General features: G+C 44.5%; 1 protein-coding gene and 1 long non-coding RNA gene across 3 annotated transcripts in view; one reads left to right on the plus strand and one right to left on the minus strand.

The window, feature by feature from the left end:
- Positions 1-14,848, plus strand: part of Toll-6 (Toll-like receptor 6) — a 250,197-nt gene that overhangs the window by 218,182 nt on the left and 17,167 nt on the right. The window lies entirely within an intron of this gene.
- The window catches only part of LOC105674058 (uncharacterized), a 51,293-nt gene continuing 42,705 nt past the window's right edge, over positions 6,261-14,848 (minus strand). Inside the window, exons 2-3 of the long non-coding RNA XR_010890203.1 lie at positions 7,389-7,697; positions 6,261-6,995 (exon numbers count right to left, since the gene is read on the minus strand). This is a non-coding gene — a long non-coding RNA (uncharacterized lncRNA). The remainder of the gene's footprint in view (positions 6,996-7,388; positions 7,698-14,848) is intronic.

Genomic DNA, 14,848 nt, shown 5'->3' on the forward strand with positions numbered 1-14,848 from the left:
TTATTTTACGTTTATATGTCGGATTACATTGTGCGCGCAATATGAGGAGTTGATTATTATTTTGGATTGTATTATGTTTTCAAATGTATACAATGAAAGTTTGATAGTATAATATTTTGTCAATTGAGAGCTGTGTCCAAATTATAAATTGATTTTATTCAATCTTTTCACGAGGAAGAATTTCATTAAGAAATCGTCTTTTGCAGATTTTTTTGTCATATATTGGAAATATTTGTGTGTATTATATGCATGGTAAATATTTTCTCGATACAAAGTATGGTATTTTTGCAGCAATACTAAAAATGTGAGGAATATAGAAAAAAGAGAATTTTATTTTACTTGTTCCTAGTGTGCAGTATTTTTTTACATTTTTTTCGTGTCAGAGCTAGAGGAAAATATCAGTTATTTAGCGTAGTGTATCTTTCAAAAAATTCTATATATTTTATTAAATTTGTGTACAGCGCATTCGTCGTGACATCAATTGCGCGTACTCGTACGGGATACATCAAAATAGCTCTTTGTAAAATGGAATCCAAAGCTTTCAATTGCGCGTAAATAACGCTGCCACTCATTAGTGCGACAAAATCGCGCCATTATGCAGAAACGTGAAATGTAACGCGGTCAAAAATGAGCGGTAATGAAACTCGGCTTTAAATGTACTCGACGGAAACTCGATTACCGGCGCATAAATTCGCTACGTCGATTAAATCCGCGCGAGCGTGCGTACATTAAAAAGTGGCTAAAATCGGAATTTATCGCGCTACCGGCCTCTCTCTTTCTCTCTCTCTCTCTCTCTCTCTCTCTCTCTCTCTCTCTCTCTCTCTCTTTGTTACTATGTACAGGACGGTCAATTTTCACGAGTACCTGAAGAAGAGTGCCTCTCGCAAAGTAACGCGCGCCGTGTTTTGCCATCGACCTGGCGCTATCAAGGTGCATCAGTCGGGCGCGAGTGACATCTCTTTTTTTTTTTTTTTTTCCTTGCTGCAACGGCCGCCGAGGTTGTCCCGCGGCGGCAATATTTCGCGCGCATGATTGGACAAAAAGCAGCCTCGAGTGGTCTCGGGGTGTGCGGCGGGCGGGTGCACGCCGCGCGAAGAGGATCAGAGGGAGGGCAGATGCTCACTCCGCAGCCTCACGCCCCGATACAATGGGGCTGGATGCACGGGGAAAATAATGGCAGTAAACCTATGGACCGACTCAATAGGGTTCCACCTTTCTCCTTTCTTCTTCGTCGCCGCTCCATCGAGATATCTCTTCCCCTTCGCTTTCCCTCTCGTCTCCCCGCACGCCACGTCTCTCTCTCGGTCTCTCGCTTTTCTTCTGTTTACGCCAAAAATCCACAATCGCTAAATAATAGCACGATCCGCACCTTGCAATTTTCCCCGCAAACATTTATCCAGCTTTCGAATGAGCATAAAATCGAGATGAACATGATGCATGAAGGCGCGTGAGATTTTTGGTATATTTTTGAACTGCTATTTTTATCTCGAACCTTTGTCATTTTCGGTAACGTTGTTTTTTTCTTTAATCTGCTAAACTGATATAATATATTTTTCACATAAAATTAATAATATTAATGGGAAAGTTCAAACCTCGATCAATATTATAAAATTAAATGTGTGATAAAAATAATGTTTTACTTTAAAAGTTGAGTTTAATAACAATTTTTAGCCGATCATGCTTGGTATAAAATTGAATCTACTATTATTACGTATTTTCTTTGTTCCATTATACATGCATTTACTGTTTTTGCTTCGTGCTACATCGACAAACGTTACCGAAGTTGCGCGTTGTAACAGATATCCACCTTCCTGGTCCAAGCGTCTCAGCTTTCCTCGGATCTCTTTCACGCTCGCATCTTCCCATGCCCCCCCCCCCCCCTCTCTCGCATTGTCTTTCTCTACTTATCCCTCTGTCTCTCACTCGCTCTCGTCCGGTCGTTCCGTGCTGCCAGGCCAGGAGAAGGCATACGCCCAGCATTGTGCTGATCCTGAGTTACGTCGGAGTGGCAATTGTGTGTCAAGTTTACGGTCGAGCGCTATTCCATTGACTGTTGCGCATGTATCTAATGTGTGTCGCGGCATGAGCGACGGCTCGTTCGGGCAGGGAAGGGCAGAGGGACGGCAGGGTGCGGGACGCAAGGATGCAACGTGGCTCGCATCAAAGGAAGAATTACTGGGAACTAGTTTTCTATAGCCTACGCGCCGGCTTCCTTAGGTAAGGTCAGAAGGATGATTCCATTATAAGTTTCGCCGGCTCATCGGGCTTCTTCTCATCCCCTCCTTCTCTCTTCTCTTCTCTTCTCTCTGTCTCTTGTTCGACGTTCTCTCGTTTCCATATCGCGGCCGCGTCCGTTCGGCCAGCACGTCGGCTCCTACAAATTGCTGCGGCCGTCGCACTCAGTAGTACTTATTCCATCAGCGGAATGATTCATCTTTTTCCGGGTATAATGTATTCCGCGTTTTCAGCCTTTCCGTTCCACGTTTTATTTTCTCCCCTCTCTCTTTCCATCTCTTCCGTTCTCTCCGTTCCACACCTTCCATCGTCTTTTTCGTTCACTCTTTCTCTCTTCTTTTTCTTCCTCTCCCCTCGCACGTTCGCACCCGGCATCCTTGCACGCGCGCGTGACGACCAAGTTTCAGTTGTCACGCGTACTCCTCTCGCCCATTAATTAACAGCTATCGCGCGTTCGTTTATTTCACAACGGCGGTGTCGGCGGTTTGCGACAACGCCCGGGCAAAGAGAGTAGCTCGTCGTGTATTCGGGATCGCGTGAGTTCCCTCGCATATCAAATGAAACCGGGATTGTCGGCGTCTTTGTGCCCGGTCTGGTTTGTTGAATTGCGAGTTAATTCGCCAGTTGTCATGCAACTTTTCGAGGAGGGAATGAATACATTCGCGATCATGTATCAGCGACAGGATATAACAATTGTCAGATAGATCAAAAGAAAAAAAAATTGGTACGTTTGATTGCCCGCATCAGGTTGGTTATATTCGAAAAATTTCGATACACACAGTGAAAAACTGTAGTAGCTCATAGCTCGTAGCCGCTCGGACTAAAAATCATCTAGCAGATCGTTTACCCCGTGTTTATCGACAAATCGAGCATAGAACGGATGACGTTGGTGGTTTGATTCTCGTAGCGGTTATATGTTTGGCCTGTCAAAATTGAACAGAAACAACACTTGTTTACTCAATAGTGCCCACCGTTTGCCACGTCGTTTATTTTTTTTATGAAAGTAGATCAAAAAATGCACAATGCCTTTAAGTTCAAAAAATACCAGCGTACAAACGTACTAAAAATGTCGTTGTACAAAAAAGAAATTGATTTTGTCGAATTTATAAAACCTCATGCAAACGTGAACACTGTTATTAAAAAAGTTTATTAAAATGTAACAAATTTTATTGATAAAAATTTTTTTACAAGATTGTTTCATCAATGAATCACAATTAAATTTCGCAAATAAATAACAAGCCTTAGGGAAATTCTAATTTGAGGAAAACTTGAATTTAACTCGAAGACTAAGACTGCAAAGCTCACACTCAAAAAAATATTTCGCTGATGTAGTTAGATTTCTAGATATCGCAACAAGAATGTATCGCTATTTTTCGTATCTGTGAAAACATTGTTTGTCACATATAGAATTTATAGCAGTAATGTTCTAGCAATAGCTTCTGAAAAATTTAAGTACCATTGCTAAATGTTATTCATTGCATGATCTAACACGTGATTGATCTTATATAGATAGGCGCTTTAGAGAAACTTTCTTTTTAAAGTTCACAAACAATACAGATATATATTCTGTTTCTGTCATCTAAACTGATTAAGTAATTACATATGCAATATCACAACAGTTGCTAATCATTTATCTATTTTAGTTAATTTTTTACACCTAGAAAATTTTAGCTATTATTGCAAGATCATTTTTTTGAGTGCAGTTTCAAATAATTTATCATATTCAGCCTCTCATAATAGAAACGTGGTGAACGTCTCGACGTCACGGCAATCGCATTTCTTTCCATTGCAGCCGCTATTATCCGCGGCTCGCGGAAAACTGCGCGACGTGCGATACACCCAGTATAGATACCGCGGTTATAGATGGCCGCGCGATTCGGGCAACAAATATTCGAGTATCTCTTTTCCTCCGAGAAAACGCGCCCAGGGGTCCAGACAGGACGTGACCAAGATAACGAAACGATGCGTTCTATTCCGCCGGCTTCGTGGTGAAGTCAACGCCCGGCATTTTAGTGGCGCCGAAATCTTGAGACCGCTTCCTGAACTTTCAGGTATACGTGTAGGTATAGATATAGCAGCCGGCGTGGCAGCACACCGGAGATCCGAAGCGGTAACGTTTTCTCGTTCGAGTATATCTTCCTTTTATGCGGCGCGATACGCTGCACGTGGTGCACATCGAGCATCGCCTGCCAAGAAATATTTATTAGACCGTCGTCGCGTTGAATTCGTACGAGCCTAACGATGCGCTTCTGATCCGCCACGAGACATGAAGGAAGTATATACAATATAATCGCGATATTGTACATATATATACCATATTTACTCGATGAAATTAAATTAGCGAATAACTTTGTTACAATATAAAAAAGGTATTTTTTAATTCTGTAATATTAAAAAAAATTAATATAAAGACACAGGTATAAAGAGAATCTTGTATAAAAATCGAAAACTAAGCTAATAAAATATTTGTTCTTTTATATTAAATAATATTATAGTTTTTATTTATTGTAACGCAAAATTACAGCTACAATGTGGCATATAGTTGCATTAGCGACGTAGAAACCAAGAGATGTTTAATAACGCAATAATATGTCCTATCACCATATTTTACGCTATGTAATTTATTACACGTATAATCCGCACATAAAAAAAAGTCGGGTTTTGTTTTTACTTTCGTCGCAACCATTATCTTATGTACGCTCATGTTCTATAAAACAATACGGCGGCTCATTCTTGGGGTTTCATTGGTCGACGCGCCCATACGCCATACTTATGCTCTTATGTAAATTTGTATGCGATGGGCTTTTACGCTCAGCTTCCGCAGTACGGTTTTTTCCTTCCGTCGCTTCCATGGCAACGCATTAAATCGATGAGGGATTGCGACGTTTTTGTCGTGCTTACTTCGCGTCATTATTTATACGTTTGTTCTTGTACCGCGCGTAATTTCCGCACGCGAGCGGAAAGTCTGGAAGGAAAAATCGATTAACGCGCGCGGCTGGCGGCGCCGAATTTTAAGGCGGCGCGCGTCACGCGTGACGGCGGTCTAATATTGCAAGAGGAATTTATAGCAAATAATGAGAATGTGAAGAATAATGTAGATTCAAGTCATCGAACAATCAATTTCAGATGAGAGCAGAAGAAAAATGCAGAACATTCTGTTATAATTACGCTTGTCAGCTGCCGCGAAATGCGAGCTTATTTCGTTTTTAAGTTTCGCTTTAACTTTCCATTTAGCGCACTCAGAATCATTAACATTGCGCGTAACCACAAGCGAGACAATACTTGAAATAGTATAATTGCTTTTTAATGGAAATATCTCAAACTTGCCTTGCAATTTATTCCCACCCGTGCTCGCCCTTTTGTCAGCTCGCTCACCGAAGTTACGGATAGATATCGGTTTGAACGCCATCACTGCTAGTCGAGCGGCCGACAGTGAGAGAAACCGCCGCGCACGAAACTGCGGCGCGGCATTTATCTAGCTAACTGAGCCGTGTCTGTCGCCTGGAATTGCGATTCGTGTCCCATTGTACTTAAACAGTCCGAAATGTCGCCGCTCGATTTAATTTCGGGATACCGGCAACTATTTCCATTTACGAGATTTATGTTTACCGTCGTGCGCCGCGCCTCGCGCAATTGCTCGTCCGCGGAAAATATCCGTGTCAGGAAATTTTACGACACTCTATTGCGCCGCGACAAAGAGAGAGAGAGAGAGAGAGGGAGAGAGAGAGGACGGATTTGTTAATGTTTATTAACTTTCCGGAGCGACGGGCGAAAATTCTCTTACGCGCTGGCGAACTTCGGAGCGACTTAGAAGTTACCTTCGCAGCGTGTTCCAAGTAAAGCACGACAGAGACAATTCTGTGCCCTCCGGCAGGATAATGTTAAGTGCCACCGAAGTGCAGTTTGACGTTTCATCCATTAGGTACAATGTCTAACGTTGTCTATGAGTTCTTCAAGAATGTACATATTTGGAGCCTTAAAAAATATTCATTAGATGAAAAGTACGAGTGAGAAGACTGCGAGAATCGAGATTAACGTGGACATTTTATTAAATCGAATCATCGATTATCCACGATATGTGACAAATTAATAACATTTCTATAAATACGATGTGTAAAATACATTTCACGTTATCCTTTTCGCTATAAAATATCGCGCGGTTATCATTAATCTGAGAATTTCTCGGGCTTGCATTCAGCATTATACCACTCTGTTATTTTACGCATAGAATTACGTAGTGCGCTCACTCATGCTGAGAGCTTGTTCGATATGTTTCCAAACATGACTATGTTCTCATCCGTGACTTGATTCCCACGTGAATCTGCCGCTACCGTTCCCGCGGCCGTTTCGCGTAGATGCGTTCAGCGTCGCGACGTCGAGGAATTCTCGCGCGGAATGGCCAAATGCACGATTATGCGACGACCGAGAATACAAATATCTTTATGAATTTAAAATAGCTCCCGTAAATTTTGCGAGAAAGTACGGCGCGATATGTCGGCGGTCCTCGCAGACTGTGTGTGTTTTCTCCCCCTCGGCGCTTCCACCGATTCGTCGGAAAATTTATTCGTCGGCAGTCTATCGCCATCAGAACAATAACGAGCCAAAATAAGTCTCCAGATACGAACTCTAATTCATATATGACCTCTCTTGATGTATGCTGGTAGCAAATGAAGCACATCACTGGCGCCAGGAACAAGTCCGATTGCTTGGTACTCTGATTCTCCGTGAAGGGAACATAACGTTTCACGCTCGCAGCGACACTGAAATTTAATAGCAACGATAAGTTTTTACAAGCATCTTTACATAGCGATTTAATTTGTTCTATATTTCCAGACATTATTTTCACAGAATGTAATTTATTTTGTACTTCATCATATTCATGCTTGCGTTTTCATAATTTGATATATCTTTCTATTTTTGTGAAATTACAAAATATATATTGGATATATTTTTTTACATCTGTGGAATTACAAAAATATCATTTCGCTAATAATTGCACAGCGATTTTATTCACTATTTACTCAATTTTCTGAAATTATTTACCAGAATTCATTACTCTCGTTTTACCATTGCAATTCTCATAAGAGAATCTGACTTAAATATCACATAAATCTGATATTCTCATGGTAAATGCACTTAGCTGTATACAATACCTTATCTGTAATTGCTTATCACATTGTAAATTAGAGAGGAAGCAAAAAGAGGAAGTCGTATTTAAATACTTCGGTCTGCAGGTCCACCGCCATAATTATTTTTCTGGAAGATCGATTTTCCGATCGACGTTAGCACCGGAACGTTTACAACGTTTTTATCGTCGCTCCGTCGATACTTTAGTAATTTCATTATATTATTGCTGCGCGATATACTTTTACGAGGATGTATAATGTACTGCGAACCAGTGAGGGCAGCGAGTAACGGGAGTAGAAAAATCCACCATGTGCGAATTACGTCGTAATCCGTGCCTAAAAAAAAAAAAGACATAAAACTACTATACGGCGGGCTTTTAAGGTCTTCGGCGCGAATGAACGAACCCTCGTGCCCACTCCGTCGGGGGTGGCACGTGCCTGACCATTGAAATCGGGAAATCATAATCGCGAAAAGTTCTTAATGCGACCGCCATCTGGTCCACGCGGCGCATTGTGTTCGGCGGACGCGGGCGGGCGAGCGCGATGAGTGATAACTGCTCGGCGAGAGGAAAAGTACTAAATTCCTGCGGCTCCGCCCTTGCCGAGTTCTCACGCCCGGAAACGCGTCTCGTCCAACGACGGGGGTTGCGAGAAGTTAGCCAGGTCGTCGTTCTTCGGAGATGTTTAACTGCGACGCGAGGGGAACGCGACGCGAAGGAGACCCGAGAGAGAGAGAGAGAGAGAGAAAGAGGCGGTAAAGAGAGGAAGAAAGGCAAGCAGGCGGGCAGGCAGGCATGCCGCTGCTGGGTTGCGAGCGAGGAACGTCGTATAACGCCGGTCGAGGAGCAGCAGGTGTTCGCTGCCATGGGTCCCTCTCTCGACAAACGCGTACACACAGCTTGCCCCGGCAATTTCTTTCGCCTTCGCCTCGACCCCCGAAAATGATTGGTCGCACCTTGCATCGGTTATGCAGTTTTTACTGCGTGCCGCCGCCGCCGCCGCCACCGCGCGCGCACACGTATACAGCCCGGGCTCCCGAAACCCGTGCAGAAGCTAATAATTTCGGGATCCGGATCGGGCCGGGCGAAAAAATAGAGACGGACGTGTTGAGACGCCTCGTCCCTTCGTGGAAGAGAAAAGAGTGGCGTGTTCACGTGCGCGCGGAACTCGCCGCATACGATCGGCGTCCATTAGAAAGCCATCTCTTCTCGTAAAAGGCGAGAGAGTAGGTAATAGCGCGGCGGGGAGAATCTTAACTTTTTAACGGGGAGATGATAATGAACGGTTACGGGTTTCTCGATCGGCCGGTAATTGCGTTTGCGCCGTTGCGCGAATTAACGTCCGGCCGTTTTTTTAAATTACGCACGTTTTTGCGCCTCGTTGTCTTAACATTGTCGAGGATAGGAGATAACATCGCCCGCGCATAATTAAACTACCGGTCATCCCCGCTGTATATACAATTTTACATAATCTGACTTTGATAAATACTCGGCACGCCGTGCACGTAGTGCAAGAAGTCGCGCCGTAACAGCGGGAAAATGGAATCAAAGAGCGAATCGAATTTTAAATTGAAAACTCGCTCGTCGAATCACCTGGGAGTTATCGCTTGGGGGCAGGTATTCTTATCTCTGGCATTATACTTTCTTCGAGAACGCCGGTTGTTAGCTATAATCCGGTTCATCATCCAGTCTTACGTATTCGCCATTACAATGTCAGTAAAGCGGATAATTAAAAGTCAATCTTCTAGCAAAATATCATTAATTCTAGGGCATCCTTGAGAGACATTCTAATTGTCCGTCATTAGAGGCGACAGATCGCCCTTTGAAAGTATACAGTTCGAATAAAAAAAAAATAAAAATAAAAAATCTTAAAGTTCTTTGACAGCTGAAGAAAACGTATGGGTTTTATTGGACCCCGGGGGCGGCCAGAGCGTTGAATGCGGGATTAATAAAGTCAACGCTCGTGACGCTCGTGACGCTCGCAGAATCGCGGGGCGGCGATTTAATGGAATTGCGATGATGGCAGTCAGAGGCGAGCCACGTGGCAAACATACGCGCGCGATTCATCACGGGATGCCTGCATGTTTTATGCCATCGAATGTCGGGCGACAGTGTTAAATCATCGCTCCTGCGCGCATGGCCCACTGGCACATTTCGCTATTGTTTGTGTATGAGCGTGTGTGTGTGTGTGTGTGCGAGCGATCGGTAACGCGTTTCACGCTCGGCGGGTATGCGTTTCCGGCAGAACGTGTACCAGTTATGAAATGTAAAAGAGCGATTCCGCCGCAAATTATCGAATGCCCGGCGGCGACTTTGCGCGGGGAAAACGCGCGTGACGGAATCGTTCGGCGGAATTCTCTCGGGTCGCGAGAAACGCTTTAGCCCATCGGTACTCGTCATGCATCATTGAAATGCTATCGCGCAGAATTGATTCGGTTTTCGATATGATTTCTCGTTGTCATGTAAGTAAACCTCGTCTCGGAATTGAAACTTGCAGATGGAATTATTTCCCTGCGGTGCTTGACGATCGCTCGAGATGGAGTTTGCTTTGATTTATTTACATATTAAAATAACGTGTAACGGAGTGAACGCATATAAGATGTTCATGTGTAAACTGCACTTTTGAGATTATTCCGAGCTGAAAAGCGTAAATTCGATAGATAACGCTTGGTCGATTAAGGAAATTTATGCTTTAATTGATGATTATTTATTTCGGAAGTATAAGACAATTTGATTGCATATTTTCGGCGGATTTAGATTTTTCATTAAAAGAATTTCCATTGAAATTCCTGTAAATCCGTAATTGCGATACAATCATTTTATTGAAGTAAACAATGTAATAAAATTCGAAAAGGAATTCACAAGCTGCGCTCGATCGAGAGGAATTCGTATGTCTCAATCTCATTGTTCGCGCGGTGATTTGATCTTCGCGCGATGCACTTAAAAGATTTTCGCGAGACATCCCGCCTTTGGCGCAAAGAAAGTCCCCGGCTGGCGTAATTGCAATTGGACAAACAACGTCAGAAGTCTCCTTTCTGCTTCGATCCTTCTGTTTTCCGCTCCCCTCTCCCCGCGTTTTTGTTTCACCAAACCCCTCGACGTTTGTTTTTTGCTCCCTTTTCCTCTGCGTCGCCCTTTCCGTCGTTCTGTCTTTATCTGTCTCACCATCCATCTCTTTTTCTCGCTCTATCTCACCGTGTCGTTGCACCAACTGGAATCTGATCGTAAAGGTCAAAACGACTGTCTCTGATTGATTTACCCACGGTCAATACACGGTGAAGAATTGTTTGAGAGCACCATCGATTCCGCTTCCCTTCCTCCTCTCTCTCTCTCTCTCTCCCCCTTTTTTTCTCTCTCTCTCTCTCTCTCTCTCTCTTATCCCGAACATCCAATTCCCGTATCCAATGGAGAGCTTTCCCGGCGAACAGTACTTATTCCTGGCGCTATCGTTCAACCTGGAATAACCCCTCCGGTCGTTCCGGATTGCTGCGAACATTCCTTCTTCCTTCGATCGTACATTAACCGTTTGCGTTCTCCCGCGAAACGCGATCCAACTTCTTCTCTTGCCTTCGCCAAGGCCGCCGTCGCGTCCCCCGTCGTGTCCCCCGTCGTCGTTCTCCGTCGGACTACTCCGTTTACCGTTTCCCCCCTTCCTCCTCCGCCGTCTCCTCCACGATTTTCTCCTCCCGCATCCGTCGCGAATCGGGAGAGTAGTTAGTGCGGGGATCACTTCGTTGGGTACCTGCATCGCAACTCGAATCATCTCAGCCCATTTCCGAATAACCGTATATTTCCGCCCGGACGGCCCCTTGTTTCCGCGAATGTTCTCGATAACGGCGGGAGCGCGCGCGCGCGCGCACGCTGGTGAGATTGCGGTAAAATATTACGGAACCGACGGTTTTATGAGTCACGTCAGAAAGGGATAAACTGCGACTGTTCCGTCATTTTGGATTCCCATCCGCCGTTATCTGCCGCCTATTATCTGCAACCTCTCTCTCTCTCGCTCTTCCTCTTTCATCCGCCGCCGCCGTCGCCGCGCGCTATTGTCATACGGAAACGTATGACCGCGCGCAGTTCGGTCGTCGCAGTCGGCTTGCATCGCGTGATTTGTGACGCTCGTCGAAGAGAAAGTTACGCACGAATGCGAGAATCTGTCTGTTTACGCGTTTTGTCCCGGGCGCGGACGAAGAGCAATTTCGTTTGACGTCGTACTGACTTCGCTCCGAATGGATCGCCGACAATTTCGGTAGCGCCGAACGAGCTCGCCGTATCGCGGAGTTTCGCGGAGCGGAAGCGAAAAATAACGTGCCCAGAGGGCCCAGACACAATAAAATGCCGGATGGTTCAGACTGCGTCCCTTCCAACTTTTGAATACGTTGAAATAAACGATTTCCCTCCTACGATTTCTGGGGGGGGGGGGGGAGAAAAAAAATATCTTCCTCGGAAGAGATCATCAATTTAATCTAGCATCGTTACGTTGGCATTTTGATTCCGCTCACGAATTGCTTTCCCGAACTTCTTTCGAAAGAAAAACGAAGGATAATTTTCTCCCGATTCACTTTCGCGTGACAATTTTTTTTCAACTGACAATCAAACAGCTGAAGAAATCAGACGTCGGACCGTAAACGTCACGAAGTAATCTGCAACGAGCAAAAGAACAAATATAACATTGCCAATACACAAACAGACAATAATAACAATAGAAGAACAAAGACAAATACCCGACTCAACGTCTACGAAAGGCATCAAGAGTGATTTCGACATTATATGATTGATTACAAATAAAATCTAAAGACCATAAAGGGAAGAATATCCGTTGAAACGAATGTCTGCGTTCTCTATCGACACATTGTTTACCCGTGGAATGAAAAGTTATATTTGCTCCTTCTTTCTTTCTCTTTATTCATTTCCTATCGAGTCAGCAGTTATTCCCCGCGCGCTTGGTATATATATATCCCATTACTCGCGCAATGTAATTTGTTATAAGAAATGTTTATCGAGTTATCGTCTCATTCGGACACCCGGCTATTTCTCTCTTCTCCGTGAAGCACTTTACATTTTCCGGAAACATCTCAATTGAGGATGAACGTGTGCTTTCTTGAGTTTCGTGATTGCGATGCCAATGATGAACATGTTTCTGCATTCTCGGACAACCAATTTCCAGCTACCCCGTCGGGGTAGTAATTATTTCCTCGAACTCAATGGAGGGAATGGCATACCGCGAAAACTTTTCCAGCCCCTACGTGGGTACGAAGTTACTTTCCGAACTTTTGCATAATGCTGACCGGGGGACGACGGCGTGCACGTGTGCGTCCGTGTGTACGTCGATCGTATAAGTCCCCGCATGAGCGTACGTGCGTGAGGGACGCCGGAGAAAGAGATCGGCGCTTAAGCGCACTTTCCAAGTAGTTGCCGAAATGTAACTGTGTGCGCGGTGGAACGTGGGCCGCGATAACGGAAATCGTGACATATGCCATTTTCTCTCGGTGCAGCTGGAACGACGACGGAGCGCCATCCTCTACTTATCGAATTCGGACGATCCGATCGCGTTCGTTCGTTCGTTGATTCGTTCACATCAAGGTGCACCGAGCTACGAACGGTTCCGTGTTCAATCGAGCGCGACTCGCGACGTAGATTTCGCAAGCGAACGAATTAAACAAACTTGCTCAAACTAGTCAAGTCTAACATGGACTGATACTCGACGAGTGATTTCGGCAGACGAATAAGCTACGCACGGTTGGCGTCTAAAGAGAGGAGAGAGCTTGGTCGCGGGGAGGAAAAAAAGCGACCGACAGCGAGCTAAGATTTCAAGTTTCTGATTACTTCGTAAGCCTCAATTCAACTTGGGCCATTACGAATTACGTTATCCGTTCGTGAACCCTTTCGGAGTCGCGTAGACGGAAAAATGTTACCGCGAAGCGGACATTTCCCGGGTGCGGCGAAGAAATTTCCGAGACTGCCATTAAGGAGAAATTAAACGCGACGAATATTGTTTTTGTTCGGGCTTGTCGCAAGCCTCCGTCGCTCCAATTACCCGGCTAATCCCGCAAAAAGTCCGCGCGGATTTCGCGCGACGGCGGAAAGCTGCACGCCCGCCGGCGTGTACTTGCTAAACTTCCGGGAAAACCCGAAATCCGCGGGTGGGGCCGCAACCCCGATCACTATTTAAATTCAACTGCGCGAACTATGTTAATTTGACAGAGAGAAAGAGAGTGCAGCGAGAGCGAGAGAGAGAGGGAGGACAGGCATAAACGGAACCGGGGAGAAAGAGAGAGAGAGAGAGGTAACTGCGTCAGACGAAGCAGAAAATCTAGTAACAGTTTTCAGGGGCGGACCGAAAGCTTTATCCGGTGGAGTTGAAGCGAATTCGAGGGGAGGGTTAGGTGGCAGGAAAGAACAAAGCTGTGGAAGAAGAGAAAGTAAAGGGCGCTTGAAAAAATTTATCGAGCGCAGCACTTAACTGCAGGCACGCTTTAAAACCAGTTCGGGAAATCACCGGAGACCTTCTTCGGTGTATTTGTCGAGATTCCTGATTTCGTGCGAACGTCTCTTATCGCCGATGCGGCGCCGGTTCGTATGTGTTTTTTTCTTTTTTTTTTAACTGCTCGTACATATGTATTATCTTGAATTCTTATGTTATAAAAGTAGATATATACGTATTGGAAAAGAGAGCTGTTGGACATTTTAATCATTGATTCATTGACTTTAAAATCTCACAATAAAATTCCACTGCTGATAATCTGTGAGTCACTCAATTCCTAGAAAAAACGTGGAGAAAATTTAAACAATGTTGAAAAAAAAAAAAAATTGGAAAAGGACCTACATGATTTTTTTATGTAAAATGTGAAATCGATACGTCTACAATGCTTATAGACTTTGTAGCATTAGGCGAAAGATTTACAGATATTGTAATCCCTCAATGAATAACTTTGCGCAACGGTGTAAAATGTTTCACGGCTTTATAGTGCGCTGCTTTTCGAAAGAGAAGCGGAATCGTGAATAGTGTATCGTTTATCCTTCGACGTTGGTGTTTTCTCCACAGTCGTAGAATTCCGCGTTGAAGAAGCCCGGTCGTGGAAAATCCTCGAATGAAAGGACGGTCGTGTGAAAGAAAAAAAAGCAGGATAAATTATCATACAGTCGTACGGAAGAATTAGAGATCGGCGCGTTTCACGACCCGTATATATACGCGAGCGCGCAAAAGTTGAAAACACAAAGGAAAAATATAGCCGGCGGAGAGAAAAGAGCAAAACGCCGTAGATTACGTTCTTTCGACCTAATACATAATTTCGCAGTGTTTCGCGGAGAGACGTGGCTCGTTACTCTCTCTCTCTCTCTCTCTCTCTCTCTCTCTCTCTCTCTCTCTCTCTCTCTCTCTCTCTCTCTCTCTCTCTCTCTCTCTCTCTCTCTCTCTCTCTCTCTCTCTCTCTCTCTCTCTCTCTCTCTCTCTCTCTCTCTCTCTCTCTCTCTCTCTCTCTCTCTCTCTCT

Source organism: Linepithema humile, chromosome 5, assembly GCF_040581485.1.
Source record: "Linepithema humile isolate Giens D197 chromosome 5, Lhum_UNIL_v1.0, whole genome shotgun sequence".
Lineage (NCBI taxonomy): Eukaryota > Metazoa > Arthropoda > Insecta > Hymenoptera > Formicidae > Linepithema > Linepithema humile.